The sequence below is a fragment of the Ahaetulla prasina genome, chromosome 3 (genome assembly GCF_028640845.1).
Source record: "Ahaetulla prasina isolate Xishuangbanna chromosome 3, ASM2864084v1, whole genome shotgun sequence".
Lineage (NCBI taxonomy): Eukaryota > Metazoa > Chordata > Lepidosauria > Squamata > Colubridae > Ahaetulla > Ahaetulla prasina.
The window spans coordinates 192,745,240-192,757,409 of record NC_080541.1 but is presented as its reverse complement, the minus strand read 5'-3'; positions in this window follow the sequence as shown (position 1 = coordinate 192,757,409).

Here is a 12,170-nt window from a genome sequence, read left to right as displayed (position 1 = left end):
AGAACAAAGATTCTTCCTTTCTTCTTTTGGGATTTGAAATATGCACATATCTAAATTATTGCTTGCCCAGCTTGGTTATTGCTTTCTCACAAAAAGTAAAAAAAAAAGAGGGTGGGGGTGGTAGTGATGGACTTTGTTCTCTAAACTAAAGATAGGTTTCTGAAAGAAATTTGCCCATGTAAAGAACTCACAGGGTGTTTAAAGTCTACAAAAGGAAAGTGTTCTTTTCATTTCTATGGAAAAAGTCAAAACAGAAGATTTGAATGATATGATATTTCCCCCCTCTTTTGTCTTTTGCCTTCTTGTGAAAAAGAGAAGAGTGATTCTGGTCTTCCTAGTTTGCTGATCAAAAGGAAATGCTTAAAGATGAAAGGTTCCATTTAAAGCCATGCTATAATAGTGACATAGAAGTACTCATTCATTACTTCACAATAGGTAGCGGGGAAGCAAAAGGAATCATTTCAGTCAATGAGTAATTTATTTATAGAATCTCTCATTCTAGGATGTCCTGATGGCCTTGTGGCATTAGAAGAATGGAATGAAGAATAGTTTCTATCCATGACTCAAAAGCAGACACATTTTTCTACGGTGAGTGCTCCTCTTATAACTAAAAGATGGATACACTCAAGAAAGAATGTGTGTTACTGATGCATCCTCTTCCTGCCAAATCCCAGGGGCAATTCCCAAAGAAAAAAAAGTTGGACAAGATGGTCATTAATCCTGTGAGGTTTATGATTCTTCTCTGTCAAACTTTAAGAGCAATTTCCATTAGTCTGGGGGGTAAAAATCACTTTGCTTTTCCTCAGTAGTATTAAATGTACCCACTCAATAACTTTCACTTTTAACAAACAGCTTGTTTTCCTCCTGTCGGTTTCTTTATATATAAAGAGTAATCCCAATGAATAATCAATATTTATCCTATTTTGAACTTGTGGGCCAGAGTATGAAATAGTTTAAAACAACAGAACAGGTAGCACAAATCTAGTATTATTGTTTGTCCATGCTGCATCTATCAATATTTGGTCACTTAGACGAGATTAATATGGATGAAAAAATATTCAGTATGTTATTTAGCACATTTAACCACCACAAAATTTTAACAGATTAACAGAGTTGGAAGGTACCTTATAGGTCATCTAGTCAAACCCCCTGCCGAAGCAGGAGACCCTACCCTACACCATTTCTGACAATTGGTAGTCCAATCTCTTCTTGAAAGCCTCCAGTGATGAAGCTCCTACAACTTCCGAAGGCAAACTGTTCCATTGGTTGATTGTTCTCATTGTCAGAAAATTTCTCCTTATTTCTAGGTTGAATCTCTCCTTGATTAGTTTCCATCCATTATTCCTTGTCTGGCCTTCATGTGCCTTGGAAATAGCTTGACCCCTTCCTCTCTGTGGCAGCTCCTCAAATATTGGAACACTGCTATAATGTCTCCCCTGGTCCTTCTCTTCTCTTCACTAGACTAGCCATGTCCAGTTCCTGTAATCGTTCTTCATATGTTTTAGTCTCCAGTCCCCAATCATCCTGGTTGCTCTTCTCTGCACTTTTTCTAGAGTCTCAATATATTTTTTATAATGTGGTGACCAAACTGGATGCAGTATTCTAGGTGTGGTCTTAATAAGGCTTTATAGAATGGTATTAGTACTTTACCTGATCTTGATTGTATCCCTCTGCCATCAGCCGGCGTAGCATCCTCGACAGCTCAGGAGTTCATGGCTTCCATGACGGCCATGGACCTGATTCAGTTAATTGACGGCCCTACCCACGTCGGGGGAGGTACCCTAGACCTGATTTTTATCTCTGGCCAGTGGTTTAATGATCTGGTTTTAAATGATTTAGTTGTGGAACCTTTGTCATGGTCAGATCATTTTCTCCTTCGTCTAGACTTTCTGACCGCTACCCACCATCGCAGGGAGACGGAACCAATGCGTTGGTTCCGTCCCAGGCGCCTGATGGACCCGGAGAGGTTCCTGACGGAGCTTGGGCGTTTCCGAACACCTGTCCCACGACTCGACTGAAGAGCTAGTTGCGGCCTGGGAGCGGGCGCGGCTGGAGCTTTGGACCGTGTCGTGCCTTTGCGCTCTGACCGGCCAGTCTCAACCAGCTCCTTGGTTCTCCGAGGAGCTGAGGGAGATGAAGCGCGGAGAAGACGCCTAGAGAGTGCCTGGAGATCCAGCCGCTCTGAGGCTGACGGACACTAGTTGGGTCCTATAGTAGGACCTACCTAGTGGCAATGAGGCTGCGTTGCCCACGCTTCTCCTCATTGCGTCGGCAGATAACCGCCCGGCCGCCCTGTTTGGGTGACCGCTCGCTCCTCCAACAGGAGGGGCGGAGGACCCCTACAAGGGCGTGCCGAGGAGTTTAACGTTATCTATACGACAAAATCGCTCAGCTTCGGGACGGATTGGATCAAAATTGGGTAGATCCAGGCGAGGTTCGAGGCCCGTCTTGTTGAGGTGGTTTGGGATGACTTTGATCCTGTGACTCCGAGGACATGGACAGGTTGCTGGGCAGGCTGAACGCCACCACATGTTTACTGGATCCGTGCCTCCTGGTTAGTACTGGCTACTCAGGAGGTGACACGAGGCTGGCTCCAGGGATTACAAATGCTTCTCTGCGGGAGGGGTCTTTCCCGGCCTTGAAAGAGGCTGTGGTGAGACCTCCTCAAGAAGCCTTCCTGGACCCAGCTGTTTTAGGGAACTACCGCCAGTCTCCAATCTTCGCCACGGCGAAGGTTGTAGAGAGTGTGGTGGCATGTCAGCTACCCCAGTACCTGGATGAAGCTGTCTATCTAGACCTGCTCCAGTCCGCTTCCGCCCGGATACAGTACGGAGACAGCTTTGGTCGCTGGTGGATGATCTCTGGAGGGCCAGGGATAGGGGTTACTCCTCTGCCCTGGTCCTATTAGACCTCTCAGCGGCTTTTGATACCATCGACCATGGTATCCTGCTGCGCCGGTTGGAGGGTTGGGAGTGGGAGGCACCGCTTATCGGTGGTTCTCCTCCTACCTCTCTGATCGGACGCAGACGGTGTTGACAGGGGGCAGAGATCGACTCAAGGTGCCTCATGTGTGGGGTGCCACAGGGTCGATTCTCTCACCCTCCTGTTCAACATCTATATGAAGCCGCTGGGTGAGATCATCAGTGGCTTTGGGGTGAGATACCAACTGTACGCTGATGACACCCAGCTGTACTTTTCCACCCCGGCCACCCCAGTGAAGCTGTCAAGTGTTGTCCCGGTGTCTGGAAGCCGACGGGTCTGGATGGGGAGGAACAGGCTCAAACTTAATCCCTCCAAGACGGAGTGGCTGTGGATGCGGCACCTCGGTACAGTCAGCTGCAGATGCGGCTGTCTGTCGGGGTGAATCATTGGCCCGATGGAGAAGGTACGCAACTTGGGCGTGCTCCTGGATGGCGGTTGTCCTTTGAAGACCATTTGGCGACCGTCTCCAGGAGAGCATTTTATCAGGTTCGCCTGATCCGCCAGTTGCGCCCTTCCTGGACCGGGATGCCTTATGCACAGTCACTCATGCCCTTGTTACCTCTCGCCTGGACTACTGCAATGCTCTCTACATGGGGCTCCTTGAAGAGCACCCGAGACTTCAGCTAGTTCAGAATGCGGCTGCGGGTTATTGAGGGAGCGTCTCGGGCTCCCACATAACACCTATCCTGCGCAGACTGCACTGGCTACCTGTTGTTTTCCGGTGCGCTTCAAGGTATTGGTTACCACCTTTAAAGCGCTCCATGGCTTAGGACCGGGCTATCTACGGGACCGCCTACTGCCGGCTTCTATCTCCCATCGTCGATGCGCTCCCACAGAGAGGGACTCCTCAGGGTGCCGTCAGCCAAACAGTGTCGACTGGCGGCCCCAGGGAGGGCCTTCTCTGTGGGAGCTCCGACCTGTGGAACTTCCCTCGGACTCGACAATTACCTGACCTTAGGACCTTTCGCGAACTTAAAACTTATTTATTTCATATGGCTGGACTAGCCTGATTTTTATTTTTATTGGATGGGTTTTAAAATTGTGTTATTTTACAGGGAGTATGTTTTTAACGTTTTGGGCATTTAAATCAGTTTTTAAGGGTTGTTTTAAATTATTGTGTGTATTTATATTTTATCTGCCTGTTCACCGCCCTGAGTCCTTCGGGAGAAGGGCGGTATACAAATTAAAATATTATTATTATTATTATTATTATTATTAATACAATTTAGGATTGCATTTGGCTTTTTTGGCTGCCGCCGCACATTGCCAGCTCATATTTAACTGGTTGTCCACTAAGACTCCAAGATCTCTCTCATAGTTACTACTATTAAGCCTGATTTCTCCCAGTCTATATGTGTTCTTTGAATTCCCATGGATTCATTCCCAATTAATTGAAGACATAACACCATTACCCACATTTGTTTCACATTCATAAGCAATATGTCTCTAACTATGGAAAAAAATTCTTCCATTCAATTGTGCTTGGAGACTGCTTGGACTGGTCCCTGCAGTCTGCATTTTTTGGCAAGATTATTCAGAAGCAGTTTGCCATTGCCTCCTTCCGAGGGCTGAAAGAAAGTGACAGACCCAAGGTCAACCAGTTGCTTTTGTGCCTAAGCAGGACTAGAACTCATGGCATCCCAGTTGGTTGGAAGGAAGGAAGGAAGAAAGGAAGGAAGGAAGGAATTACAGCCTATTTGTATAAAATCAGCCAGATCTTTTCATCCGTGTTTTGACAGACTTTTATCTATACAAATGGGACTAGTATGCTAGTAGCTACCATCAAACTCTGCCAAAATGTGAACATATCATTCTTTCTTGAGTGTCCTGTGATAGGATTCCTAAAGCAAGGAATTGAATTGGACAGCTTCTGAAGCAGCCCAAGATAGACTAGGTTGCTTACTGAATTAGCTAAATCATTTCTAAATCAAATCTTGTGATTAATGCACATCCCAATTCATTTCTGTAGTACTGTACTGTGCTATTCTTCTATAACTGCTGGACTTACAACTATACTTGGTAATATACTTATGGGAGAGTTTAACTTTGAGCTATGTTGCCTTCTAGAGTCTGTATTTGTGTTACTTGTTACATAGGTTTATTCTTGACAATGGGGATTTGTAAAATTTTACATTTATTTAAAAACCAGAACTTCTTTGATCCAAAATCACATTATTGTATGTGCCACTTTTATGAACAGCATCCAACTTCTTTAAGAACAATATTGAACTGTGGGCTTTGAAAATATGCAGAACTACATTCCTATATTCCTAAATATCCACATCCTGGTTACCAATTCTTACTTTCTGACATACACTTTGACTCTTCCATTCATAATTAAATGTATGCCATTCTACTAATACTCATCAATTCCACTTCATAAAATCAGCCCACCTACATTTTGTGATGCATTTTGTTTATGTATATATTCAATATTTTCAATCCCCAGGCCAGCCCATAGCAGTTAGCCACAGACAAATAATACACATCAAAGCAAAAAATAAATGAATGAATAAATAAATAAATAAATAAATAAATAATAAATAAATAAATAAATAAATAAATAAATAAAATAAATAAATAAATAAATAAATAAATAAAATAAATGAAAGGGCCTCTGGTGGCGCAACAGGCTAATGCAGCCTGTTATTAACAGCAACTGCTTGCAATATTGCAGGTTCAAGTCCCACCAGGCCCAAGGTTGACTCAGCCTTCCATCCTTCATAAGGTAGGTAAAATGAGGACCCAGATTTTTGGGGGCAATAAGTTGACTTTGTATATAATATACAAATGGATGAAGACTATTGCTTGACATAGTGTAAGTCTTCGGAGAAGGGCGGGATATAAATTCAAATAATAAATAAATAAATAAATAAATAAATAAATAAATAAATAAATAAATAAATAAATAAATAAATAAATTCACAGTGTAATCTACAAAGGATTCTAAATCATAGTATACATTATAAACAGTCTCAAAATGTTAAATAAGCAAAAAGTACAAAGAATACAAATGTAAATACAAAGAAATAGAACATTCAGGAAAAAAATACAGATAAAGTACCCAAGTAAATTTTTAGTTTCTTCTTTAACACAAAGAAGAAGCCAAAAGAACAGATGGAACAGATTGCAAATCATAGCTCCCATGTAGCCATACATGAAGAGAGCTGTTTCTTGTAGCAGAATAAGACTGAGTCATACAGGGATTTATATGGGATAGCTAGCACCTTGAATGGGGCACAAAAGACAGCTGAATGCTAATGGAACTTGGCCAGTTCTGGTATTATATGTTCCCATCAGAATGCCAAAATGAATATAATTGCTGCATTTTGTACCTGCTGCAATTTCCATAACTTCTTTAAGAATATCCCCACCGAGAGGCCATTTCACTGCTAGAAGCAGAAGGTAACTGGAGTGTGGATAATGGTGGCCAGACCTGCTCTCATCAAAAAGAGATGCAGTAGTTAAATCTTCTTCAAATAGTAACAAGGACCCCTACTCACTCTGGGGCAAAATGAGGGAGAATGTGAGAATGTCTTGGGGTGGGGATGTCTTCCTCCAAGTGACTGAGAGTTATGAAAACCTGCAATTATTGTGGTTTTAATTTAAATCTGTTAAAAATCTCATCCTGAAATCCGGTCCTAATAGGAATGAACAAGCTTGCCACATCAAACAAGGAATGGGGATGGTGGGAGATAGCACAGAGATGGCATCCAGCCCTACCATCTCTGGCAATTGTATCCAACAGCTTCATCAAACGTTAAATAGGAAAGCAAACAAGTTCAAACATTGTGAAATATTGCAGCCTGGCAACCACTGAGCAGAGCAAATACACTCCAGTCCTATTTTATGAAACTTATGGAACCTCAACAATGCTGGGCCCCAATCCCTAGCTACCCAAGTTGGTCAAGAAACATTAACATTAAATATTAAAAGCAACTGAGGCAACCAGGTGCAAAAGCAGAGTTAACTTACTCCTGAATGTTTCTGTTGTGGCTCCAGCCCCTCCCCAGGTCTGGCCCCCTGCCAGAAAGTGACTCAGAGAGTGAGGGGGAAGGGCCGTCAGGGCTCCCCTCTGCAGGGCCGGCCTCTCTGGTTCAGCTCCAGGAGCCAGAGGCAGGCCAGGTGGAGGAGATGACGAGGCCTCTGGCTCCTGTATCTCCCCCCGCCCAGACAATGCTTCCAGACCCAGCTGTGGACAACCAGTCCTGGTTAGATCCCAGGTTTTGTAAATTTCCACAAATTCCTTTAAAAGGAATTGTTTGTCTGGCAGGAGATTCAACACTTCTCATAAGGTTGGTGCTATCCTCCCCCTTCAAAAAGAAACACTAATCATCAATTGTCTCTCCCTCAGATACAACCTCCCTGGTTGTATCCGGCAAGTTCTCGCTTCAAATGCCTTGCTCAGCCTACTAAGTTCCTAACTTTGAAACCAATTTGAAGAATAATTCCCCTTTCATCAGACAGAATAGGAAAGTTAGAAAGAAATGGAAGGAGAAAATTTAGGCCAAGCTGTATATTAACTCCAAAGCAAAAGTGAACAAGAAAAGTTATGTTTTTATAATAAATATTACAGATATCATTAACTGACAGAATCTCAACAATCAAAATGAATATACTACCTAAATTACTGTATCATTTTCAAACAATACCAATAAAATTAGGAAAAATTTTTGAACAATTAAATAAAATGGTATCCAAATTTATTTGGTTAGGGAAAAAAGCCTGTATAAAACTCAAACTCCTGCAGGATAGCAGAAATAAAGGAGGTTTTGGCCTCCTGGACTAGGAACTTTACTATCAGACTGCAGCCATGACGTGGCTCAAGGACTGGATCCAATTGAAAAATGAAAGAATACTAATGATAGAAGGACACGATCTCCAACTTGGCTGGCATGCCTTCCTCTGGGAGGGGAAAAATAAATCCAATTCATATTTCCAGAGGCACCTAGTAAGAGATGTCCTACTAGGTACCTGGGAATTTTTTTAAAAAAACTCATTATATGAAGATCCCAATTTGGTTATCGATGATGAAGGCAATGATCTATCCAAACACTACAGATTTTAATAAAATGGTGAGCTACACAGAACTTTTGGATGACAAAGGAGAATTAAAATCAGCCCAGGACTTGAAAAAACAAGGAATTGCTATGGAATGATGGCCTTATTTACAAATTAAGACAAGATTCAAAAAATATTGTGAGCAATATGGCATCTATGAGAAACAATCGGAATTGGACAAAATATTGCAAGGAACAGGAGGAAAAATGATTACCAAAATATACAACTTTCTTTTCTTTTATTTAAAGTTTTATTTCCATTTACCAACAGCCTATTCAATATACAGTCTCTTATTCAACATTAGTCATTAACTTTCATTTGTTACTTATTCGGACCTGCCCAGCTACCACTTCCTTCCTTAACAAACCTTTCCTCCTCCCCTTTTCTACTTTCTTCTTTCTTCATCCTTCCTCTCCTTCACTTTTCTACTTCCCCTCCTCCTTCCCCACTCTTCTCTTCCACCCTTTCTAACCCTCTCTCTTTCCCCTTTCTTCTTCCTCTCCTTTCCCCCTCTTCTACCTCTCTCTTTCCTACCTACTTTCTTCCTTCACTCTCTCCTCTCCCTTTCCATTCCCTTCTGAAATGGCAGCTGAGCAGCCCCGATTTCATTTCAAATTATTTCTATTTCTTAATTACATATCTTCAATCATTCCTTTACATTGATCCTTCATCTCCCCCCCTCTCGCCCCTTCCCCTCCCTCCCCCCTCCCACCCCCCACCCCGAGACTTCCCAGAACAAACTTTCTTTTAAGATATAAAATGGAGGGACAGTAAAGGAAATAGTAAAGGAATAAAGCTGGGCCAGGAATTTGGCTATAATATTGCAGCCTGGCAACCACTGAGCAGAGCAAATACACTCCAGTCCTATTTTATGAAACTTATGGAACCTCAACAATGCTGGGCCCCAATCCCTAGCTACCCAAGTTGGTCAAGAAACATTAACATTAAATATTAAAAGCAACTGAGGCAACCAGGTGCAAAAGCAGAGTTAACTTACTCCTGAATGTTTCTGTTGTGGCTCCAGCCCCTCCCCAGGTCTGGCCCCCTGACAGAAAGTGACTCAGAGAGTGAGGGGGAAGGGCCGTCAGGGCTCCCCTCTGCAGGGCCGGCCTCTCTGGCTCAGCTCCAGGAGCCAGAGGCAGGCCAGGTGGAGGAGATGACGAGGCCTCTGGCTCCTGTATCTCCCCCCGCCCAGACAATGCTTCCAGACCCAGCTGTGGACAACCAGTCCTGGTTAGATCCCAGGTTTTGTAAAATTTCCACAAATTCCTTTAAAAGGAATTGTTTGTCTGGCAGGAGATTCAACACTTCTCATAAGGTTGGTGCTATCCTCCCCCTTCAAAAAGAAACACTAATCATCAATTGTCTCTTCCTCAGATACAACCTCCCTGGTTGTATCCGGCAAGTTCTTGCTTCAAATGCCTTGCTCAGCCTACTAAGTTCCTAACTTTGAAACCAATTTGAAGAATAATTCTCCTTTCATCAGACAGAATAGGAAAGTTAGAAAGAAATGGAAGGAGAAAATTTAGGCCAAGCTGTATATTAACTCCAAAGCAAAAGTGAACAAGAAAAGTTATGTTTTTATAGTAAATATTACAGATATCATTAACTGACAGAATCTCAACAATCAAAATGAATATACTACCTAAATTACTGTATCATTTTCAAACAATACCAATAAAATTAGGGAATTTTTTTGAACAATTAAATAAAATGGTATCCAAATTTATTTGGTTAGGGAAAAAAGCCTGTATAAAACTCAAACTCCTTCAGGATAGCAGAAATAAAGGAGGATTTGGCCTCCCAGATTGGGAACTTTATCATCAAGCTGCAGCAATGACGTGGCTTAATGATTGGATCCAACTGAAAAATAAAAGAATACTAATGATAGAAGGCCACGATCTCCAACTTGGCTGGCATGCTTTCCTCTGGGATGGGAAAAATAAATCCCATTCATACTTCCAGAGGCACCTATTAAGAGATGCCCTGCTAGGCACCTGGGAATTTTTTTAAAAAAAATCACTACATGAAGATCCTAACTTGGCTATCAACGATGGAGGCAATGATCTATCCAAACACCACAGATCTTAATAAAATGGTGAGCTATGCAGAACTTTTGGATAATAAAGGAGAATTAAAATCGACCCAAGGCTTGAAAAATCAAGGAATTGTTATGGAATGGTGGCCTTATTTACAAATTAAAACAAGATTTAAAAAAGATTGTGAGCAATATGGCATCTATGAGAAACAATCGGAATTGGACAAAATATTGCAAGGAACAGGAGGAAAAATGATTACCAAAATATACAACTTTCTTTTCTTTTCTTTCTTTTCTTTTATTTAAAGTTTTATTTCCATTTTCCAACAACCTATTCAATATACAGTCTCTTATTCAACATTAGTCATTAACTTTCATTTGTTACTTATTCGGACCTGCCCAGCTACCACTTCCTTCCTTAACAAACCTTTCCTCCTCCCTTCTCTACTTTCTTCTACTTTCTTCATCCTTCCTCTCCTTCACTTTTCTACTTCCTCTCCTCCTTCCCCACTCTTCTCTTCCATCCTTTCTAACCCTCTCTCTTTCCCCTTTCTTCTTCCTCTCCTTTCCCCCTCTTCTACCTCTCTCTTTCCTACCTACTTTCTTCCTTCACTCTCTCCTCTCCTTTCCATTCCTTCTGAAATGGCAGCTGAGCAGCCCGATTTCATTTCAAATTATTTCTATTTCTTAATTACATATCTTCAATCATTCCTTTACATTGATCCTTCATCTCCCCCTCTCGCCCTTCCCTCCCTCCCCTCCCACCCCCCCGAGACTTCCCAGAACAAACTTTCTTTTAAGATATAAAATGGAGGGACAGTAAAGGAAATAGTAAAGGAGTAAAGCTGGGCCAGGAATTTGGCTATAATATTGAGCTAGAACATTGGGACAAATTGTGGGAAAGAAATTATAAGCTTATGATGGTGGTAGCCTATAAGGAGAGTCTGTATAAAATGTTCTGCCGATGGCATTTACCCCCAGTGAGATTGGCCAAAATGTTCCTAAACTTATCCCCTGAAGATGGAGATGTAGACATAAATCTGGAACATTTTATCATATGTGGTGGACATGTCCCAATGCCAGAAATATTGGCTCAAAATTAAGGAATGGCTGGAAGAAATCACAGAACATAAGATAGAATTGAAACCAGAATTATGTCTATTAGGCATACTAGATCCAAAAATGGGTAAGAATTATCAATATATAATATTACACATACTAACCACTGCTAGGATCACTTTTGCACAAAATTGAAAACAAATAAATACCCCCTCAGATGAAATGGTAATTAGAAAGATACTTGAATGCATAGTAAATATTTGTCTTTCTGACATTTTATCAGTTTTACTATGTTATCCTTCTCACCTTACACTAAGCTATTACATTTGGAAAGCACAGTCCATTAACTAGTTCACTTGTTAATTTCTTTTTTCAGTATTAGTCTTATGAACTGGAATACATGTATAAAATTTAACTCTGACTCACTGGTAATTTAGTATTAATTTCTCTTTGGACCACTGCATTCTCTACATATTTATACTAAAGCCAAATATCATGTTCTGAACATAGAAGCAACTTATCAATCAGCAAATTTAGAACAGTTCACTGTGTTTTATTTATATAAGGTGCTCTGGAACTAGAAAAAAAATGCCAGCTATCAAAGACATTGAAAGGATTATACTGTAGTTATTGCAAGCACTTAGAGAATTTTAGTCCATATATTTTATGGCATGAACCAAAGCCTTATCTTTTTGTTTATATCTTAGATCTAGAGATTTCAATTCAAAATATGAATACTTTTACTTGTAAAATCACACAGGAATTTACTGACATTTTTAATGCTGCCTTAAAGGGGATCTTAAATACAATATATGGAGAACATTCAAAAGTTGCATCTCTAACTTGAATATTATTTTTAAGTGAAACTATATTGAGTGTGAGCAAGTGTCTCTCCTAACAGCTTGAACACATCGTTAATAATTTATTTTGCTTATCCAAGACTTCCTAGCTCCAAAAACTGATTATTTGTTCTGCTAGGAAAAAATAATATTCTTTTGCTATATAGTGAAGACATGTATCAAACTGCCAA